A 22,533-nucleotide genomic window follows, 5' to 3' on the forward strand; every position below is an offset into this window, starting at 1 on the left:
TATCTCATCTGTGCCAAAATCAAGAGTGACATGCCTTTACTAGAACTTTCTTAATGTCTGATCATGGAAATGATATTATTATTTTTTCTTCCATCAAGGATCTGTAATACTGGTGCATTCTTGATCGTAACTTATGAAGCTTATAAACCTTGGACTGACATAGACAATAAAATAAATGAACCTATCACTAGAAGAGGGAGTTGTTCAGTAGAACAAATTCTGCTATCACACACATATTTCTCTGCTTACAATGCTTTCTTTTTATTCCTTTTTATTTAATTTATTATTTTTATTCTTGTACCAATAATACATCAGAGACAGCTGAGTTTACAAGTCAGTGTTCTTAATTTTTACTTTTAACAATGTAAGTTCCATTTCAAAATATTGTCTCATTATTTCAACACTCTGTACTTTTGCAAACTTATATCTAGTCAAGTTTCATTAATAATGTTAATCCAAATAATACAACTTGGTTCTGTCTCATACCATTTTTTTTACATTTTCGGGGGGGGGGGGGGAATGGGAGAGGGAAGGAGTAGGGGTTGAGGGGGGGGGGATTCTATTCCTTAAAAACCTAAAGAAGAGAAAAAGTATTTCAGATCTTATGTCATATATTTCCATGTACATTAGAGATATTTTATTTTCATTTTTTTGTTAAATTTTATTTTAACTATTCAAAATAATAATAAAAAATGATAAAAACAAACAAACAAAAAGTCTACTGAACACCGCATAGAAATGTAAAAGGAAGCTGAAAACATGTTCTGTCTTTCCAACAAAACAAATTGTAGATAATGTTAGTGAAGAGGAAGCCTGTGACAGACAATCGTTTGTGTGTCAAACTGTATGTATGAGGAATGTATAACCACAGGCAAACCATTGTCAACACTGGTACCTGGGGGCAACAATGAATCACAAAAGAAGGAATCTGAAAGAGAGGAAAGCTCAAATTGTGTACTTGTGGCTTAGAGACAGCAGTCAGCCAACAGTAGTGTTTAATTCCTTTTCACACGGGAAAGAAGAAAATGAAAGTCACTGCATCCACTCTCTCCTTCTGGAAGAATCCGTGCTATCAGGCAGAACAAGCAAGAAGAAAGAAAACAGATGTCTTTCTAGCATACTCAATGAATATTTTTTGTGTGTTAATACATAGACACCAGGCTATGGTTAGACAAAGTAAAACAAAAACAAGAACAACAAAAAAAAAAACATTATTTTACAAATAAAATAGAATTTAAGTAAATAATCTCGTATAAAATCAAAGGAAAAGAAATCAATCTAAACCCAATAGCAGTCAGCTTCTAAACTCCATTTCAAGAACAGGTTGCCAGGACATTGCCTGTCATTTTTCAATACCTCTCTTCTAGAGGGCATCATTACTCTTTCTGAAAATAATATGTAAAACTTGAAAGGTTTATTGGGGGCCTTCTTTCATACACTTTTCATCACACTTGTATTTTTGTTCCTGTAATAGATAAAGAGCTTTTGAGCAAATCTGGATCAACATACCCTGAATTAAAGTAAAAGTATTTCTTTAATTATTATTTTAGTGTTTTGGGCTCATTATTAAACTCTATCTGAGACTCTCTGTCAAAAATATAGACTAAAGCAAAACAGACTAGTGCCTAAATACTATCACTCCAAGTATTCTTAGGCAGCTATTGAAACAACTACATATCTTTTTCCCTGAGTATCTCTTTTGCTATCTATCTATACATATCTATGTATCTTTTCTCTCTTCTTGCAGGATCGTAGAGGTTTCTCTTTTATACATCTACTGCTTCACAGGAATAGCAATAAATAACAGTAATTTTAACACAACATTTAAGTATTTAAAAATAGGAGGGGGAAAGTGGAGTGTTAATAGGATAAATACCAGAAAGGATTAACTAGGGTTAAAAAGGAGAGAAGATTAGTTATTATCCTATCTATACAGACATCTATACTTCATATAATCAAAAAAGATAGGACACACCAAGTCAGAACTGAAAAAAGATTTTTTTCTTCCCAGCCCTAAACTCAAAGTGAAGTCAGATTTATTAGAACCTGTAGTCCCTATCTGTAAAGTTACTCTAATCTTTCAAGTATTATAGAAAATAAAAGATCGTGTGAGAACACTCGATCTTCACTTTGACCAGCAGTTTTATTGTTATTGCATTGCAAATTTAATAGTTATTATTAATATTATTTATATTGATACATAAGTACCTAAAATTCTCAATGTTCTTGTAGGTTGTAATAGGTTGTAAGAATGTATAACAAAGCTTGGTTCTTTCTGGAAGGAGATTTGAGTGTGAGACCCAAGCTCAGAAATGGTATATGAATAAAACACTGAGAAAGAATAAACAACAACAACAACAAATCCAAGACAATATGCAACATCTTTTATTTAACTACAGTTGGTACTGCATTAAATCTCTAACCCTCACTTGCATTGGCTGAATAAGCCATTACAACTCCATTTGCTGTTAAAATAAGACGCAAGTCATGCACAGACTAATCTAGAAAATAATTCAAGTTCAAAACACAGTGTATGTTTTCTGAGCCATGTTTAACAGCAGAACTACCATTCAGCTTACCAGCAGTATGATCAATAAAGATAATTCAAATAGATGTTTCTGTTGAAGGCATCTAGTCCCTAAGAGGAATTTCGACAACTTAATGTAACTCCAAGCAAAATTTGACTTTATATGGTCATTCAAATATAAATCTACTATTTTCTAATCTGTGTTACTAAATTATTTCACATTCTGTGGTATCAGAAAGATTCATGCAATAACTACAAGAGATTATTTAAATTAAAAAAAAAAAAAATTTTAAGTATGCTTATTTTTTATTTTGCCTGTTGTTCAGATTTGTTATCTTTGATGATAGAAAAGAGCTTTCCATCTCTTCACATCCAACTTTTGATAAACAGTGCGATGAAGTAGTGACCCTACGTTAATGAGATGGTTTGTTGCTATGGTAATGCCTGAGTAGTTACAATTTAAGGCCTGACTTCATTACCAAATTGAAAGTACAGTTCCTCTATAAGGTGTTCAATGTTTGCTTAAATCCAGATATGTCTGATAAACTTTTGGTTTTATCCTCTATGAAAAGTGAACTACTTAGGAGTGTTTCCCACACACTCCTTTCATACAAACTTGATTAATAGGTGCTGTGTTCCTATGTGTTTTACTGTGTTTAGAAGCACATATTTGAACTTCGAGCACTGACCCCTTTTAAATGTTTGCATGTATGTTACCTCAAAAACTTAACGTTATATTTTTGCTCTAAAGAAGGTAAATTCTGAGTATAACATGATATATAGATTTGTTTCATTTATTTGTCATTTACATCTATAAAGCACTTTGAGAGCCTTGTACTCTTTAAAAAATATTATTGTTAATGCCTTGTGTTTCATTTTTAAATGTGATATTAACTTTTTCTATCAAACTAGAAAGGCATGACATGAATAACTCAAGGTAGTGCTCTTCTTATAATATAGGGAATGTATTACTGTCAAAGATGATGGTGATGTGCCTGCTGGTTGGCCTGTGCTGTTACAGTGGTTGTGGTACTGCCACAACCATGGTGGTCTGTACTGTTTCATTGGTAGGAGGGCGTTTATGGTTGTACAGCTTCACTATTCGTACTGAGCCAGTTCTGAAACTGGATGTATGGATGGGCTGCATCAGAACTAAATCTATGAATTCAGATCTGCTGAGCTCATGCTGAAATCAGTGTGCCTAAATCTGCATGCAATTACACTGAAATCAACACAACTACACCAACAATGCACTGCATCTAGGCTACAGAAATTACATTATATAGACATAATATCTTGGGTAGACCATAGATTCACTGCACTGCATAGTCATTCATTATTATCAATATTGAGAACTTTAACATTTCAAGGTATGGCATAATCTTAAAAAAAAAAACAAGTAGCTCATATTCATGTGGTAAGTTATCTTGTTTTATTTTCCAAAACGGTTTAATTCCGTCTCCCAATCCAGCCTCTTCAAATAACTTATTTTTGACTGTTTTTAGCAGTTTCATCTAAAGTGTGTGCCCTATGAGTTTGAGAGCCTCAGTTCTTATAAAGTATTAGTGTGGGAGCTGAGTAATTTGACTTAATCAAAGTCAAGAAAAGGTGGGAGTGGTGGGAGGAAAAAAGAAGCTGGCAAACTTCTATTTTAGAAAGCCTGCTGGTGCATATTCAAGAAGTTTGTGGCACAGCAGATAGTTCCAGGCCAGAGACATTTAATCTAGGGCCAGCAAAATTATGGTGAATTTGTAGCACCCTAAAGAAGTTAATAAAAAACAAATAGCTAAATTTGATATCCTACTGCAACTTGTTTTAGGAAATTTTTCAGCATTGCAGAAATAAAAAGGTACCATTTAGTACTGATTTAACAACTGTACAGTTCATTAAAAATTATTTCAGGCATCTATGCCTTTGATGTTATTTTTCATTTTGTTTTGCTTTTTAACATATATCTTTTAAAACAACAAAAAAGTCTACGTTAAAAAAAAAAAAAAAGGTCCTTGTGAACTCCATTTAAGTAGTTTTAAATTATTTCAGAGTTATTGTTTAAAAGAAGAAAAATAGTTACAAAACTTTACTTCACCTGATTATCAATTGCCAGAAAAGTAACTGAATGTTACATTAAAACAAAACAAAATATTATCATTACACATTACCTAAATTGATTCTCTTTATCACAGAGCCTTTGATGAGATGCAACTTGCAGTAATATGACACAATCAGACTTAATGGAATGTAGTAGATACAAAATACTTTGTTCTTTTTATGCATCATCTCTGTTTTATCCTTATCAGAAACTCAAATTAAAATTATTATTCAATAATTCCAAATATGTATAGCATAAAATAAACATACGTGTTTCCTTTTAGTGAACCAGAATTAATATTTTCAAAACAAGTGAAACAATATGCCTTTGATTACAAAGGCATAAAAAAAAATAACACTATGATTTCAGTTTTGGTATTTTAAAGAACATAATTCATACTGACTTGAGCAAACTTCACTGGTAAGTGTATTTTAAAACTTTTGTGGAATCTTCTCGGTTTCTCCCTTAATAGTGCAATATAATCAATTTCCTTAACTAAATCCTTTCCTTAACCAATACCTTGTTGTAGAGATATCCCTAATCCCCTGCTGCATAGAAATCACTAGAACCCCACTGTAAGTTTTTACTCTGGACATTGCCACGTACAAATCTTTAACTAAGGTGCTGTTTTGATTGTAGCAAACTCTACTGAATTATTGTGATAACTAGGATAATGATTGATTAACTGATGATTAAGTGCTACTAAAGAAAAACTCATACAATCTAATTTGTGATTTATCATAAAGGAATTAATAAATCTTAAATTGCTGATGCATCAGGTAAGTATGATTTTTTTTCTATACAGCAGATGACACAGGTGAATTAATTGTATGAAAAAAAAATAAAACAAACAAAAAACAACAGCAACAACAAAACATTTCATATCCCTTGTAATAATTACTACCTCAGTTGTGCACAAATAATGAGGAAACCCTGACTTAGGTCATATCCTATTACAGTAGATAAACTATAAATAAAATTTAGAAATAGTTTCATCCTCAAGGAATTTATGAATGCAACAGGTAAATTAACAGCTGGCAAATAAACCATGTAATCTGATAATATCTCTGATGATATAGGCAACTATCATGACATAGCAATTATCTAACAATTTAAGTTTTGTCCCTACATTTAAGAATGTAGGGATTAGTTGGATAAAGGAAAACCAACAATGAGAACTTTCAAACCAACAACTTCCATTTGTTTGGAAGATTCCAAAGAATGAAACAAACAGAATCAGTGATCAAGTTGAAGGAAATGGCTAACATGGAAAGAACATAAAATTAGAAAGTGATATTTATAGCAATAACACAAAAGTCTGTTGCTAAAACAAGATGCCTATCCCAAGCAAAGAATGTCGCTGTAGCTTATATCAGTGAATGTCAGTATTCACTGGCAGTTTTAACTGGCTTTAACAAAGCTAGTTCACAAACTGCCTTGATTGGGCTAAGCAGGAAATTTTTATCCTGTTCATGAACAGGATAAAAAGATATTACTATGTCGTGGGGGACTTCAACTTCCCTGACATATCCTGGAAGCACAACACAGCCCAGAGGAAGCAGTCTAGGAGGTTTCTGGAGAAAGTGGAAGATAGCTTCCTGACGCAGCTGATTAGTGAACCTACCAGGGGTGGTGCCCTGCTAGACCTTCTCTTCACAAACAGAGAAGGACTGGTGGAGGATGTGATTGTCGGGAACAGTCTTGGGCAGAGTGACCACGAAATGGTGGAGTTCACTATTCTTGGCGAGGCCAGGAAGGGAACCAGTAAAACCACTGTATTGGACTTTCGGAGGGCTGACTTTGGGCTGCTCAGGACACTAGTTGGTGGAGTCCCATGGGAGGCGGTTCTGAAGGGCAGAGGGGTCCAGAAAGGCTGGGCGCTCTTTAAGAGGCAAATCCTAATGGCGCAGGAGCGGTCTGTCCCCATGTGCCCAAAGATGAGCCAGCGGGGAAGAAGACCAGCCTGGCTCAACAGAGAATTGTGGCTTGAGCTTAGGAGGAAAAAGAGGGTTTATAATCTTTGGAAAATTGGGCAGGCCACTAAGGAGGACTATAAGGATGTAGCGAGGCTGTGCAGGGACAAGATTAGGAAGGCCAAAGCTCATCTGGAGCTCAATCTGGCTACTGCTGTTAAAGATAACAAAAAACGCTTTTATAAATACATCAACACAAAAAGGAGGACTAGGGAGAATCTCCATCCTTTACTGGATGCGGGGGGAAACTTAGTTACAAGAGATGAGGAAAAGGCGGAGGTGCTTAATGCCTTCTTTGCCTCAGTCTTTAGCGGCAAAACCGGTTGCTCTCTGGATACCCAGTACCCAGAACTGGTGGAAGGGGACGGGGAGCAGGATGTGGCCCTCACCATCCACGAAGAACTGGTTGGTGACCTGCTACGGCACTTGGATGTCCACAAATCGATGGGGCCGGATGGGATCCACCCAAGGGTACTGAGAGAACTGGCAGAGGAGCTGGCCAAGCCCCTATCCATCATTTATCAGCAGTCCTGGCTATCGGGGGAGGTCCCAGCTGACTGGCGACTAGCAAATGTGACGCCCATCTACAAGAAGGGCCGGAGGGCAGACCCGGGGAACTACAGGCTGGTCAGTTTGACCTCAGTACCAGGGAAGCTCATGGAGCAGATCCTCTTGGGAGTCATCATGCGGCACTTGAAGGGCAAGCAGGCGATCAGGCCCAGCCAGCATGGGTTTATGGAAGGCAGGTCCTGCTTGACGAACCTGATCTCTTTCTACGACAAAGTGACGCGCTGGGTGGATGAAGGAAAGGCTGTGGATGTGGTCTACCTTGACTTCAGCAAGGCTTTTGACACCGTCTCCCACAGCATTCTCCTCAAGAAACTGGCTGCTCTTGGCTTGGACTGGCGCACGCTTCGTTGGGTTAGAAACTGGCTGGATAGCCGGGCCCAAAGAGTTGTGGTAAATGGAGCCAAGTCCAGTTGGAGGCCAGTCACTAGTGGCGTCCCCCAGGGCTCGGTGCTGGGGCCGGTCCTCTTTAACATCTTCATCAATGATCTGGATGATGGCATTGAGTGCACCCTCAGTAAGTTTGCAGATGACACCAAGCTAGGTGCGTGTGTCGATCTGCTCGAGGGTAGGAAGGCTCTGCAGGAGGATCTGGATAGGCTGCACCGATGGGCTGAGGTCAACTGTATGAAGTTCAACAAGGCCAAGTGCCGGGTCCTGCACCTGGGGCGCAATAACCCCAAGCAGAACTACAGGCTGGGAGATGAGTGGTTGGAGAGCTGCCAGGCAGAGAAGGACCTGGGAGTGATGGTGGACAGTCGGCTGAATATGAGCCAGCAGTGTGCTCAGGTGGCCAAGAAGGCCAACGGCATCCTGGCTTGTATCAGAAACACTGTGACCAGCAGGGCTAGGGAGGTGATCGTCCCCCTGTACTCGGCTCTGGTGAGGCCGCACCTCGAGTACTGTGTTCAGTTTTGGGCCCCTCGCTACAAGAAGGACATCGAGGTGCTTGAGCGGGTCCAAAGAAGGGCGACGAAGCTGGTGAGGGGCCTGGAGAGCAAGTCCTATGAGGAGCGGCTGAAGGAGCTGGGCTTGTTCAGCCTAGAGAAGAGGAGGCTCAGGGGTGACCTTATTGCTCTGTATAAGTACATTAAAGGAGGCTGTAGAGAGGTGGGGGTTGGCCTGTTCTCCCATGTGCCTGGTGACAGGACGAGGGGGAATGGGCTAAAGTTACGCCAGGGGAGTTTTAGGTTAGATGTTAGGAAGAATTTCTTTACTGAAAGGGTTGTGAGGCACTGGAATGGGCTGCCCAGGGAGGTGGTGGAGTCACCATCCCTGGAAGTCTTCAAAAGACGTTTAGATGTAGAGCTTAGGGATATGGTTTAGTGGGGACTGTTAGTGTTAGGTTAGAGGTTGGACTCGATGATCTTGAGGTCTCTTCCAACCTAGAAATTCTGTGATTCTGTGATACTACAGATACTGGTATGAGAACATAGACTGGGCTGTAGTTGAAAGCAAGTGGGATTTAATATGTTTCTCCTTACTTATTTTACAGAAAAAATAAATCTACTTCTTGAATTACAAAAGTAATCTATAAAAGTTTTATGCGTTATTATACACACTATCTCAAAAAAGGTTATCACCCTTACTTGCTAAAGAATTTTTCTCACAGTTTTTTCCCTGTCTTTAGGTGATATGTCTTTAGGTGAGCTTCTAGCAATGTGGAACTGGAAAAACGAGTCATCCAGATGCAGACCCATCTGGACCACTAGCTGTGGAAGAAAACAGACTTGATGCATTTATCATCAGGATAACCGAATCTGTATGTGTCTAGGCCTAATTCTTTCTTACAATGTAAACTTTTCCTTGGCATACAGTAGAAAATTACTTCTACCTGTAACCAAAACCACCTTATATTTCACGATTCAAGTTTTCTTTCTTCTCATACTAGTATTTAAGAGAAAGAGGTTGAAAAAAAAGTGGAAAAGATAAGTGAGCTGACTTTAAATGAAACTGCATGAGGAAAGCAAGGAGAAAGGATGCAGGTTCTATTAAATGTCACTGAGTTTTGAAACTTCACAAAGCATATTAAACTACAAAAAATAACATCAGAAAATTGACTGATATATATCATGACATTACTGATGCTTACTAACAGCCTTCTAGAAGTTAACTGTTTCATAGAGGCAAACATCCACAAGACACTCGCATGTGCAATTGATCTGCTTTTGTTCAAAGGACTTTGAAAGAATTTGAATGATGACTGGGTTACTCAGGCTACTTCCTTACAACTGTGCTTAGCTGTTTTGCCTTAATACCCAATTTCTCACTTTTGAGATAATACTGACTTGAATGTTCAATGCTGTTTTGACATGGATACGCAAAGACTAAATGTGCTTTTCTGTAGTTACTGATATGCCGTGCCTTGGCAGAATGTAAGTGATTTAACCGTTTATACTGTCTTTGTTTTGAAATCCTTCATCTAGGTTGTACATGACAATATGATATTTACTTGTGACTTTTTCTTGTTGAAAAGTTTTTTTTTGTAATTGTTGTTTCTAATTTTTTTTGCTTGTTCTTAACACAAGTCTTGGTGAAAATATAGAACAGTTCTAGAGAATGTGAATGTGGTTTAATTTCATATGGCTAAACAAGAAAAGTGGTTCTTTGTTGGAAAATCATGGAATCATTGGGTGTTCACTGCTGAGCCCTTAAAAAAAAAAAAAAAAAAAAAAAAAAAAAAAAAAAAAGAGGCACTGCATATCCTTTTTTTTTTAAACTTTATTTTTGCTATGTTAGGAGATTCAGCCTTACTGAGTTTGAATATAATATATTTGTACATTTGTTATTTAAATTTCAACATCTTCAGTTTTTCCAAACTCTACTAGGTGATGTTTAATCTGTGGTATAACAGTTTATAGTTTTATTCTATAATGCAGCTTTAATGATTCTACTTTTAATATTTCAATCCTGTTTTTTGTCTTCAGTGGAACATAAATTCAAGCTGTTAAAAAATTAGTTTCCATTTACTTTACATTTCTTAACTATTATAGAAATGAAATCAACGTCACGTGTACCATGTATGTTGTGGGTAACTTTTTAAAGGCTAGGATGTGTGTGTAGGGGGGGACCTCATGTATTTAGAGTAAAAGCATAAAATCTGTTGCTTTAATTTCTGCAGTTTTTATAACCACTTCACCAACATCTACACACTATTGGCAGCCAGCTAATGCAAAAGTGACTCTCAATAGTTTAATAAAAAGACAAGGGATATGTTTGCACAGTGCCTGAGGTACCTTAGCCTCAGAAATGCTAAAGGCTTGGTATTTACAGCTCTGTAACTTTTCACTTAAGCTGCTGTAGCAGTGTATTTCCAGAACCTGCATGGCCATATTCCCATGTGTTCTCATGCTGCTATTCTGGTGTTGTTGGTCTCAGGGGCATCCACCCGCAAAACTTTATATTATCACTATGGCAGGTTCTCAGGAGAAGCAACTACCAATGGCTTGAGAGTGACCCTTCTTCCTCCCCCTTCATTTTATTTTTTTTTGTAAACTTTAATTAATATTATAAAAAACAAGTGTAATCCACAACAAAGTAGAGAGAAGTTATTGAAACTCCTTATAAATAATATCCAGTAATACATATACACAGAAACTTAGCCAATCAAACAGTTGTAATGACATCAGAAACAGGGATAACAAATAGGAAGTTTAAGCAGGTCCCACTGAAAGGAGGATAGTACTAAAAAACAAACAAACAAACAAACAAAAATGGTGAAAATCATCTTCATCATTACTACCTACTGCAGTGGGAGGCCCCACCCCAAGAGAAGGGGAATTTCCTCTGGGCCTACTATCCCCCACCATTGTTCTTCCCTGTTCTCATGTCAAGTTTTCCTCTTACCTTCCTTCTCTTTCTTTCAAGGTAACCTTCACTGTAATAGTTGAGGTACTCAACATCAGCTACTCATTTTGCTAATAAATATTCATATATGTGAACTTGTCTCAAAGTGCTTTCTATAACAACGTTAGTTAAAAAATCCCAATAATTTTGTAAAAAAAATAAAAAATAAAATAAAATAAAATAAAAAGAAGATGAGATGGCATGCTTCAGTATATGTTGTGTAATTTGTTTCTCAATAGGCCCTTAACCCAATTCACAATAGACACCTCCTGTGCATGGTTCTGTCTGCCTGAGGTAACTAGATATTTTAGTTCAGTTTCATGGTTTTTATTTTGTTTGAATGTTTTTGTCTGTTACACTCCTGAAGCAATAAATCATCCAGCTTCCCTAACTGCCCTTCTTGTCACTTGAGAATTTGAACAGAAATATTAGAAACACCCACCTCTTTTGATCAGATCAAAGGATCCTTTAAAAGCTTATATGCTGATTTATCACCATGGAAAGACAAATTTTCTCTCTGTATTTTATAAATTATTTGTCTCTTTAACTTTCTACATTTTTCAGAAGTCCTTTTCCTTCTCTTAATGTCTAATGAGATCATACCTTTTTAACATGGAAAAAAGTGTTATAAAGATAAATCTTACGTATCTAATCAATTAAATTGAAACTCATGTTACTATAATTTATTCAGATACACTTATATATTAGCTTAAAAATAAAATTCCATAGTTGATTTGTACAATCACAAAAGCTGAATAAGGAGGTAAATTAACTAATAATTCTGATAGGGAAAGATTTGATTGCCTGATTGTCAGGTATTAATTTTCACAGGACCTTTGCTTCAGAACATGTACTGTTTTTGAATTACTTTTTAAGTGTTTTATATATATGTAGGATGTTTTTTCTCTCCCTACTTTTCTTTTTTTTTTTTTAATTAAGGTACAATTATATTTCTTCTTGCTCTGTGTTAAATAGTTTAATATATGTTTTGCTAGCTCACTGAATTTCTCAGAAAGTTTTTTCCCCTCCCTTGCTCAAAGATCAAGGAATATTTTCATCAACACACCCATAGATTAGAAGATGTGGAAAACACAAATGATGTATTGTCACTGCTTAGGAAATGTAGAAAGAACAGTGAAGCTTATTTTTGGTAGTTACCATTAAAACAAAAGACACCACTACAAAAAATGAAAAAGAAACAAACAGAAACAAAAGAAACTAACTTGAATAGTCATATAGTCCTATATATAGGACTGTAACTTTGTTTGAATGTAAGCATAGAAGGCTAGAAAATATTTATGGAGCTATTCTTTATAAGCAGATATGAAAATACACAGAAACAGGCAAAGAAGATTTTCTGAAAACTGAAGGACAGCATTTTGGTCAGCACGCCTGAAAAACTAATGAAAATACAACTGGAAGTAATATTATGTCATTCTGTCTTTTCTCTTTATGCTATACTGTATATAATTAAAAGAAATTGAACTATGTAATCAGTTATCTTTCTAAGGAAACAGAAAATGCTAAATACTGATTCAATCCCAAGTACGGTAACTACTTCTGTTGTTATCTAACTGGTTGAATTTAAATGGTAAGAAAGAGTTTTAATTCTCCAGAGTATTGCTTTTCTTTCTCCTAGAATTTTCTCTACTATTCCAGGTTACTGCCATGGTATGGCACTGCCCCCACAAATGAAAATTAGCAAGGCACCAAAGGGGACCCCTGAATAGGCTCATCCAATTAAGTCCAACTATGACCTACTAAAGTCCCATTGATGAACCAGGTTCCATGTCCCATGTGTAGAGATTAGAAATGTCTCATGTATAGAAATCAGAAATGAGAACCATGTTTGCATTGTGATTCAGCTCTATATTGCAGCATTTACATGTATATTCTGCTAAATATAGTTTATACTTTTGTAACTTACAAACATTCTCATACAAGTCTTCTAAATCAAAATCACTTGAAAGATCAAATAGTTAAATATATTTGTTATTAAGCATGAATTCCTTCTCATGTGGAATATCTAAAGGAACACAAAAAGAGGTTATTGGACTCTTGACACCAGTCAGGGAAATTGATATTTTTTTGTACCTAGTAGTACACTTTCTATCTCTCTGGCTGCTGTTTGAGTTTAAGTCAAGCAGGACACCTAAACACTGAAGAAGAGGATGGGTATTTTGAAGCTCTTCTGTCTGCTAGAAGGCAAAACATAAGAGGAAGAACAGTGATTCCCAATAGCTGCCCAACAAATATAATTCTCACCATTACTGGTGAAATGCTGCAGTTAGTAATGGTCAAGTGTCTACCTGTTTCAGTTGAAGCTCTGGGAATGCCTTCTGTGATAAATGTCTGACTAAGTGAAGTAGCTACTTCTACACCCTCCAAGCCCCCTGCCATGAGCAGAGACAACTTCCATGAGACCTAGTTGCTCAAAGGCGCATCCAACCTGGCCATAAACACTTCCAGGGTGTTTAATTTAACTTATTGTACTTTTTGTATTTTTTTAGGTTAGTGTACCTTTTTAGTGTACCTTTTATATTTTTTTACCACTGTGATATTTAATAGTAGAGAGCTATTAAAATATACCATGCACAGTGAATAAGAATGATTTACTGGGTAAAGAAACACATACACACTCTTCAGGAGTTTTATTAAATTATAGTAGCTAATTTTCTGGACAGATACATAAACATATACTATGTAAACAGATTCAATCCCTTCTTCAGCTTGTAAAGTAAAATCTTCCCTCGAACTTCTTTTTCTTTTGGCAAAATCTTCCCCCCGCCCCAGTAGACAACTGATGGTCACGCAGGCAAATATAAACTAATTTTATTTTATTTTTTTTGTATAAAGGACACTAAAATTTCACAAACAAAACATGACATTGTTTCTAACTGACATAAAAAAATATATAAATGAATGGAGTTATTGGTTTATATATTTTAGAATTATTTTAACATAACTAAGACAGCAGAGTTAGGAAAAAGAAGACATTGTGTTATTTCTTGTACATAAATGAAATCCATCTGTTTGGCACCTGAAGGTGGTTAATAACCGGAAAAGTAGCTGGAAGAATTTCTTCCATCTACCACTCTCTGGGAACACTAGGAGTAGATGAATAAGCAGAATAAATGAATATCTGAATACAACTCAGAAAAGTGGAACACTGAAAATTCAGGTCAACATTAGCTTGAACTTTCACTCCATATGTCTGAAAATGCATGTTGGGAAGAAATGAAAAATCCAAATCCACATATAGGGAATGATGGGTATGACTGTCAACCTTCTTTTAGTTCTGTTCTATTCTGTAATACTTATGTTGCCTACAGACTTGAAGAGCTTCTCTCTGCCTGTTTTCAAGGCCAGAAGAGACCTCTCACAGCTGATGCAGTGCAATTGTGCAACAAAATGGATATGAATTTCAGACCAGGTCTAAACCTCTAAACACTTATCATTATTTCAGGACATATCTGGGTCTGAATTGTTTTCTTTTTTATCTTTTCTTTCTTTCTTTATTTCTTTCTTTCTTTTTTTTTCTGACCCACTTTTTATTTTATGTTTTTGTTTCCAAATGCTCAATATTAGATAAAATGGGAAGACAAAAACTAAAACAGAAACCCATTATATTTTTTTTCTTCAAATGAGTCATTGCCATTTAAAAAACAAGCAATTATTCACAATGGGACTGAATCATCAATAATCGTTCATTCCTTCACTCACTCTTAAGACGAATCAATTTTGAAGGCATTGAAGATAATGAATTAGCTGTGACTGTTTTAAATGAAAATAAAATCAGCTGTCTTTGGAATTGGGATTAAATGACCGTTTTTGTTTCTAAAAGTATCAAATTCAAAAAAAAAAAAAAAATTGGCACCCTTCAGTATTGTGGATTTTATGATATAAGAATTTATCTCGGAAGACCTAAACTTCTACATTAAAACATAAAAATAGACTTCTGTTTCAACCCAAACTTTATAAAATAATTGAAGGAGAAATAGGAAGTAAGAGCCTTGGAAAAGGCAGCCAAAAGTTTTATTTTCTTGCTTTACAGTTAAGTCTTTACCATCTTTTAAACTAAAGATACTGGGAGAGGGGAACCTCAATTCATCCTACTCTTCCCAGTTTGATGCTGGTGTCAGTGATAGATGCCTAGAGTCTGGAGAAGGGTCATGGATGTATTGGGTTTACATGGCAAGGATTTGGTAGCAGGGGGGCTGCAGGGGTGGTTTCTGTGAGAAAACCCTTGAAGCTGCTCCATATTAGATAAGGGCCAGTTTCAGCCAGCTCCAAAAGGGATCCACTGCTGGCCAGAAGTGAGCCAGTGAGTGGCACTGTTTGCCACATCGTGAACGTGTATTTAGAGAAGTGAAAAAAAAACTGTTGTGAAACATCAGCTGGGAGAGAGAGGAATGACAAAAAGCCCTGCAGACACCAAGGTCAGTGAAGAAGGAGGGCAGGAGGTTCTCAGAGAGCAGAAGTTCTTTTGTGGTTTGTGGAGGAGCCCACAGTAGAGCAGGCCGTCCCCATGCAGCCCGTGGGTAGCATGGTGGAGCAGATCTCCATGCTCTAACCTATAAAGGACCCCACGGTGGAGCAGGTGAAGGTGACCCGAAGGAGGCCACAAACTCAAACAGAAAAAGGAGGCCTACAGAGTATGAAAGCAAGGACAGATAGCCTGGGAAGAATACAGAGAAATTGTCCAAACAGCCAGGGATCATGTTAGGAAAACTAAAGCCCTATTAGAAATAAATTTGGCCAGGGACATTAAGGGCAAAAAGAAAAGCTTCAATAGGTATATAAGAGATAAAAAGAAGACCAGGGAAATTGTGGGCCCTCTCCAGAAGGAAAGGTGAGACCAGGTTACCCATGATATAGTGAAGGCTAAGGTATTCAAGGGATTTATTTCCCTCACTCTTCACTGGCAAGTATTATAGCCACGTGATCCAAGTCCCAGAAGGCAAAGGCAGTGACTGTGAGAGTGAAGAATTAGCCAGTGTAAGAGAAGACCAGGTCTGAGACCAGCTAAGAAACCTAAAGTTGCACAAGTTCATAGGAACTCTTGAGACAGATCCAGGGATCCTTAGGGAACTGGCAGATGTAGTTGCCAAGAAACTATCCATCATAATTGAGAAGCTGTGGCTATCTGGTGGAGTTCCCACCTGAAAGAAGGAAAGAAGGGAAACATAAACTCTATTTTTAAAAAAGAAAAATAAAGGAAAATCCAGGGAGCTAGAAACCAGTCAGTCTCACCTCTGTGCCTGGCAAGATAATGGAGCAGAACCTCCTATGAATCTATGCTAAGATTCATAAGGAAAATAAGGAGGTGACTAGTGACAGCCAACATGGCTTCATTAAGACACATTGAAATGAAGACTGAAATGAGGTAAATATGAATAATAAATATGAATTTATTTTTGCAAAATATTTTAAAAATATTCATTACCATTTTGGGATAGATTTACCCGGTAGAGATAACATATACATCTTCTATATTCATGATTTATTTGTAAGATCAAAATGTTAACCACGTAATGCGTGTTATGTACATGGCAAAATAAGGAGGTGATTGGTGACAGCCAACGTGTCTTTATTATGGGCAGATCACACCTGACAAATCTGGTGGCCTTCTACAATGGGGTTGCAACATACGGAAGCATATGGAAGGAACCACAGATGTCATCTACCTGGACTTGTGCAAAACATGTGACATTGTCCCCCGTGATATCTTTGTTTCTAAATTGGAGAGACATGGATCTGGTGGATGGACCGCTTGGTGGGTAAGGAATTAGTTGGATGGTCTCACTCAGAAGGTTGTGCTCAACGGTTCAGTGTCCTAGTGGAGATCAGTAATGAGTGGTCTTCCTCTGGGGTCAGCATTTGGACTGGCACTGTTTAACTTCTTTGTCAGTAACATGGACATGGGATTGAGTGCACCCTCACCAAGTTTGCCGATGGCGCTGAGTTGTGTGATGCGGTCAACAAGCTGGAGGGAAGGTATGCCATCCAGAGGATCCTTGACAGTCTTGAGAGGTGGGTGCATGCAAACCTCATGAAGTTCAACAAGGCCAAGTGCAAGGTGCTGTACCTGGGCTAGGGCAATCCCAAGCACAAATACAGCCTGGGTGGAGAATGGATGGAGAGCAGCCCTGATAAGAAGGACCTGGAGGTGTTGGTTGATGACATGCCAGCTCAACATGAGCTGGCAATGTTCACTTGCAGCCCAAAAGGCCAGCCATATCCTGGGCTGCGTCAAAAGAATCATGGCCAAGGGAGGTTATTCTCTCTATTCTCTCTATTCCCCACCTGGAATACTGCATTCAGCTCTGGGATCCCCAGCACAAGAAGGATATGGACGTATTAGAATGAGTCTGGAGGATGGCCATGTGGATGATCAAAGAGCTGGAACACCTTTCCTATGAACATAGCCTGAGGGAGTCGGGGTTGTTCAGCCTGGAGAAGAGAAGGCTCCAGGGAAACGTCAATGTAGCCTACCAGTACCTAAAGGGGGCCTACAAGAAAGCTGGGGAGGGACTCTTTTGCAGGCAGTGTAGTGATAGGACAAGGAGTAATGGCTTTAAAATAAGAAAGTAGAGATTTAGATTATACATAAGGAAGGAATTCTTTATCATGATGGTGAGGCACTGGAACAGGTTTCTCAGAGAAGTTGTGGATGCTCCACCCTTGGAAGTGCTTAAGGTCAGGTTGGATGGGCTTTGAGCAACCTGGTCTAGTGGAAGGTGTCCCTGCTGATGGGAGGAGGTGTGTGAATTAGATGATCTTTAAGGTCCCTTCCAACCCAAACCATTCTATGACTCTGGTTCTATTTATTTGGTCGTGGTGGTGGGTTTGTTTTGATTTGTTTGTAGTTTATACTTATGCATTTAAGAGAAGCAAAATGAGCTTAAATAAATCCACAAATCTTCAGGTTGTAAACATGCTTCTCTTACTCTAGAGGCAAATAAAATTCAAAAATGTTACCAATAATTTATGAAAGATATGTATGCTGTAGATCCTACGAAACAGTAACAGCAGGAGGCTTGATCACATGCACATGGAAATCCGTAGTAACTTACCTGTACCTGAATGGTTTTATCATTTTTCACTAAATGAATTGATTTTAAGTCTTAGAGCTGAACTGAGGACACAAACTTCATCAGTTTTGTCTTTCATCAGGTAGACTGCCTTCACCAGTGGAAAAAAAAAAACAGATTTCAGACCAGAAAAGTACTAAAAACTCTTCTTAATTTACCCAAAAGTCACAAACCTATTATAATTTGTCTAATTTCTTGTAATAAACAAATTATATGTTAAGTAGGAATCTCTAAAAGGAAAGAAAAAAAAAAAAAAACAAGTGTGTAAATAAGTAACAGGTGGTTAGATGGATGTTTTTAAATAAACAAATGGGACACATATAGTTGCTTGAAGTTGATTCAATGAGGACCACAAATATCATACTGACTGGATGGATCCTATGGTTTTAAAAACTGTGTGTTAGAAAAATATTAGAGCTTCATGTTCACACGCTAACTGAACATGCAATATTTTTGAATAGCTCTGAGACTGAATATTTTAATTTTTGATGGTGGCAGAGGGCTATTAACAAGGAGACATTTTTAAATTTTATGGGATTAACATGAACATACTGGAATACAGCCTCCAGTTCTAATGTCTACACTTCAAAAAGGGGTACTGACAAGCTGAGTTTAGAAGACAGAAACAAAGATATTTTGAAAAGTTGGGAGTAAGGGCCTGCATGCACCCGTAGATCTTAATGGTCCTTGTGACAGCTGTGGTGTCAGGGGACACACTGCTGTGTCTGGTCTGCTTCACTCTGCTGGTCTGGCCAAGGTCCATCAAGGAGGCTGCTGCCTAAAGCTCTGGTCCCACTCTCCTATTCTTCTCCTCCTTTGGGAGCATCTCCTCTATTGCTGCTGCCTAGCAGCCATTGCCTTAGCATTTGAGGTAAATAAAATTATTTTTCTGTATTGAAGTAGAAGTAAGAAATTTGATCTATATCAAAATGCTTCTCCATTTACTAAAAAACCTTGACTAAGGTATGATATAGTTCAGACTAGATGTTGTGCCTTTTTCAAGTCCCAATGCTTTTGCTGATTTTTTATTATAGTGTAAGTCTGAGTAACTGTATGCAGAATCATTCTCATTCTTTATCACTTACCAGTCCAAAAGGCCTGTAAAAAGATGTGTGGTAGCTGAGCATTGCTGATTTGAATGTGGAACCTCAGAGGTCTTGTGGTCATTTTTGTTCGGGATCAAACTAAATGGTTGTCATACTGTTCTCTGGCCTCATAAAATCTATACAATAAGTAGAATAATGATAACATGTAGTATGGAAAATAAAATGGCAAATATGATTTAATCTGCCTGTTCAAGGAAAAGTGTAAAAGTTAATGATAAGATATAGAAATTGTATTTTCATCATTTACACACCCATCCAGTGAACAAATAAAACTAAGATGAGTATGTAGAAACTGAAGATACAATAAAGTAAATATGACAAAATCAACAGTTGACATTAATGAACTGTATGAAATCCAGATTAACACACACACAAGCAAGAACAAATGTTTTTCTTAGCACTTTAATGAGATTTAAAAAAAAAAATTAATTCCTATCCATAAAATAAAATGCTAAATCTTATATAATTTAGTATGTCTCACACTAAGTACACAGCCATTTCAAATGCTGTCAGTAGTATTATAGTATTATAGTATAATATAATTATTACATTATAGTATACTTATATAATAATATCAATATTATTATTATAATTATGATTGGATTGATTAGTATTGATATTGATATTAAATAATCAAATATTAATAATTATAATATTATTAATGATATTAATATTACTATAAAAATAATTATAGTATTGTATGACATTATATATTATAGTATGCCAGGAGTAGTTCAGGAGCCATGCTGCACACCTTTATGAATCAGCAAAGTGTACCAAAAATGATATGTACTATCAGTTTCTTCTTCTAACTGGAAAAAAAATGTGTCTAATACACAAACAAATTACCAAAACATGAGAACTGAAACTCTCTGGTCCAAAAATATACCTGTTCAGATGAGTCTCTGTTGTCTCCCTCCTTCATTACCCAAATTTGCAGGCTGCTGTGGCTGATATCACCAAGTACAGCAAGTATCACCAACATCCTGGTGTTGATTTTTGAAGCAATGTTTTATTATCAGTCCAACAAACAAAAAGTGATATCCTTTGTATTTAGCAGTAGAAAATATTCAACCAAAAAGTGCATTTGTTTTCTTGTATATCTTTCTTTCCTTCTTAGGACAAAGATAATCTATCCTTTTAGAAATATTGTCCTCAAAAAAATCTATTCTCTTCTATTCTCTACTCTATTCTCTTTCTTTTATGTCTTGAAGCTCTTTTCATTATGCCAGCTAGGAATCACATCCCTGAACTGACTGGTAACCTCTGCACTCTTAAACACTCTTAAACATTCTGCACTCTTAAACAGAAGACCAATCTGGTTTTATACTGATATTGTTCTGGCATCCTGGTATGCCAGAACAATATTTTATCAAACCCTCATTCTTGAACATACTTGCCTTTGCCTTTGTCTTGGTTGAAAGTATGTAGTTTACTGCCTGTTAAAATAATTGGATAGAATGTTGTCTAAACAATACCCATTCATCAAAATTTCTATCTATTATTATTTTAAAATGATTATTGGTTAAAAATAATAATAAATGCAGGTTTCCATTTACCACTTTTACTATAATAGCAAAAATGTGATACCACAAATATGGCTGCATGTGAAAATAGCTCTACAAGAGATCACTTCAGATTTGTGATTCACCAGTTAAATATTTTAGATGTTCTGCTCATGGAGAAAGTCATGTCAGGGCTCTGTGCTAACATTTTTTGATGTATTGAAATAAAATCTTGTTCTGCTTTACAAATAGCTTTCACACACACACATTCAAAAATATAGTGATTTTAGAAGTTCAAACCACATATAGCAGTAAAAAAAAAAATCCTTAACTATGTTAACATTCAATTAAACAAACATAATTCAGGAATTCTATTTTAGGAATACAACCAACTGAACAGAAGGTTACTGATCATGTCTTGTGGGGTCCATCTTACTTACTTACATAGAAACACCCACTTAGGTAAAATTTTATTCATGGGTGAAATTAAACTTTATAGTAACGTAGACAGACAGCAAGAATAACTTTTTGCCTGCTCTGATGCAGAAGCATCCAATTCAATTTTATGGCATAATTTCTGTTATTCATAACCCATTTTTTCTCACTGTGAAATGGGGTTTGCATTGCAATTACATTGGAAATATAGGAAAATATTGACAAATATTTTTCTCCTCTGCTTGTCATAGTTTGGGATGTCAGCTTTATATTGTCTCTGCTGATAATTAATGGTTTAAGTAGAATCTTCTATGAAACTTCACAGGTTTCTCTGCATCATTCCCACTAACTCAGTTCATCCAGTACCACTGATTTCAAAATATCTTATTGCAAAAGCTAGAATAAGAATCTTAGTCTTAATTCCTAAATGTATGACTAACACAGAGGCTTCTGCTGAACATAAATACGTCCCAGAAATCAGGTACATTGTCCATCTTAAACCCAAGATCTTGCAGTTTGTACGATTGCTTGTCATATATCTTATTACTTACAAAGCAAAGCATAGACACATTGTGACTTAACGAAAAGTGCAAAAAATATTAAATCAGAGTTTAAAACAGAAAACGTCAGTTTAAAAGATTCTGATCAGGCTTAGCAGTAATATGATTTAAAGTACCCCAGGTAGATGCCAGCTTGAAAACATATTCATCATACTTACAAACTGTACAAGAGAATGTGCATTGTTATTGTGGGAAAAATATATATTGGCATAGAGGATATACCTTACTTTATATTATTGAAGTCAACATCAGAGTATCAGGAAGACACTTTGGTGATAACTGGAGTTTGCTGGCAGTGGCAGAAGTGCCCCCTGTTTTGTGAGTTGCAGGGAACTAATGACCTTCTGGCTAGGTGAAGAGTGTGAGGCATTGTTCAGATAGAATTTCCATCCCATACATCCTTGATCAATAACAAATCTAGCAAGGACATAAGAAATCTGCTAAATACCAACTAAAGAAATAAAAAACAGTAATCAAAACTATGGTGATGTGACATTAAAATTAATGCAAATGAGACTGCCCAGACATGGCTTTTTGCCTGTACTGAGGACAAAGAGCTTAGTCTCTCTAAGCCTCCCAGCTTGTAGGCTTATGCATACATTAACTTCAGTGATCAAAATAAGAATGAAATATATTTTTTGAAATATATATTACAGGAATTAAGGAGTTATGATGGATCTTTTCTTAACATTTAAAATGGAGAAGGAAATTAAAATTCCAAGATATAGTAATTTGTTATATTTTTCTGAAAAAATAATAATAATAATAACTAAAAAGGCGATAAGCCTATGGAAAATAAACACTTCAATTATTCTCATGCTAGTAAGGTTC

The 22,533-nt window shown here is 36.4% G+C and overlaps 1 long non-coding RNA gene across 1 annotated transcript in view; it reads left to right on the forward strand.

The window, feature by feature from the left end:
* Positions 1 to 22,533, forward strand: part of LOC119716932 (uncharacterized) — a 63,748-nt gene that overhangs the window by 32,497 nt on the left and 8,718 nt on the right. The window contains exon 2 of the long non-coding RNA XR_005265750.2: positions 8,787 to 8,918. This is a non-coding gene — a long non-coding RNA (uncharacterized lncRNA). The remainder of the gene's footprint in view (positions 1 to 8,786; positions 8,919 to 22,533) is intronic.

The sequence above is a fragment of the Anas platyrhynchos genome, chromosome 4 (genome assembly GCF_047663525.1).
Source record: "Anas platyrhynchos isolate ZD024472 breed Pekin duck chromosome 4, IASCAAS_PekinDuck_T2T, whole genome shotgun sequence".
Taxonomy (NCBI): Eukaryota; Metazoa; Chordata; class Aves; order Anseriformes; family Anatidae; genus Anas; species Anas platyrhynchos.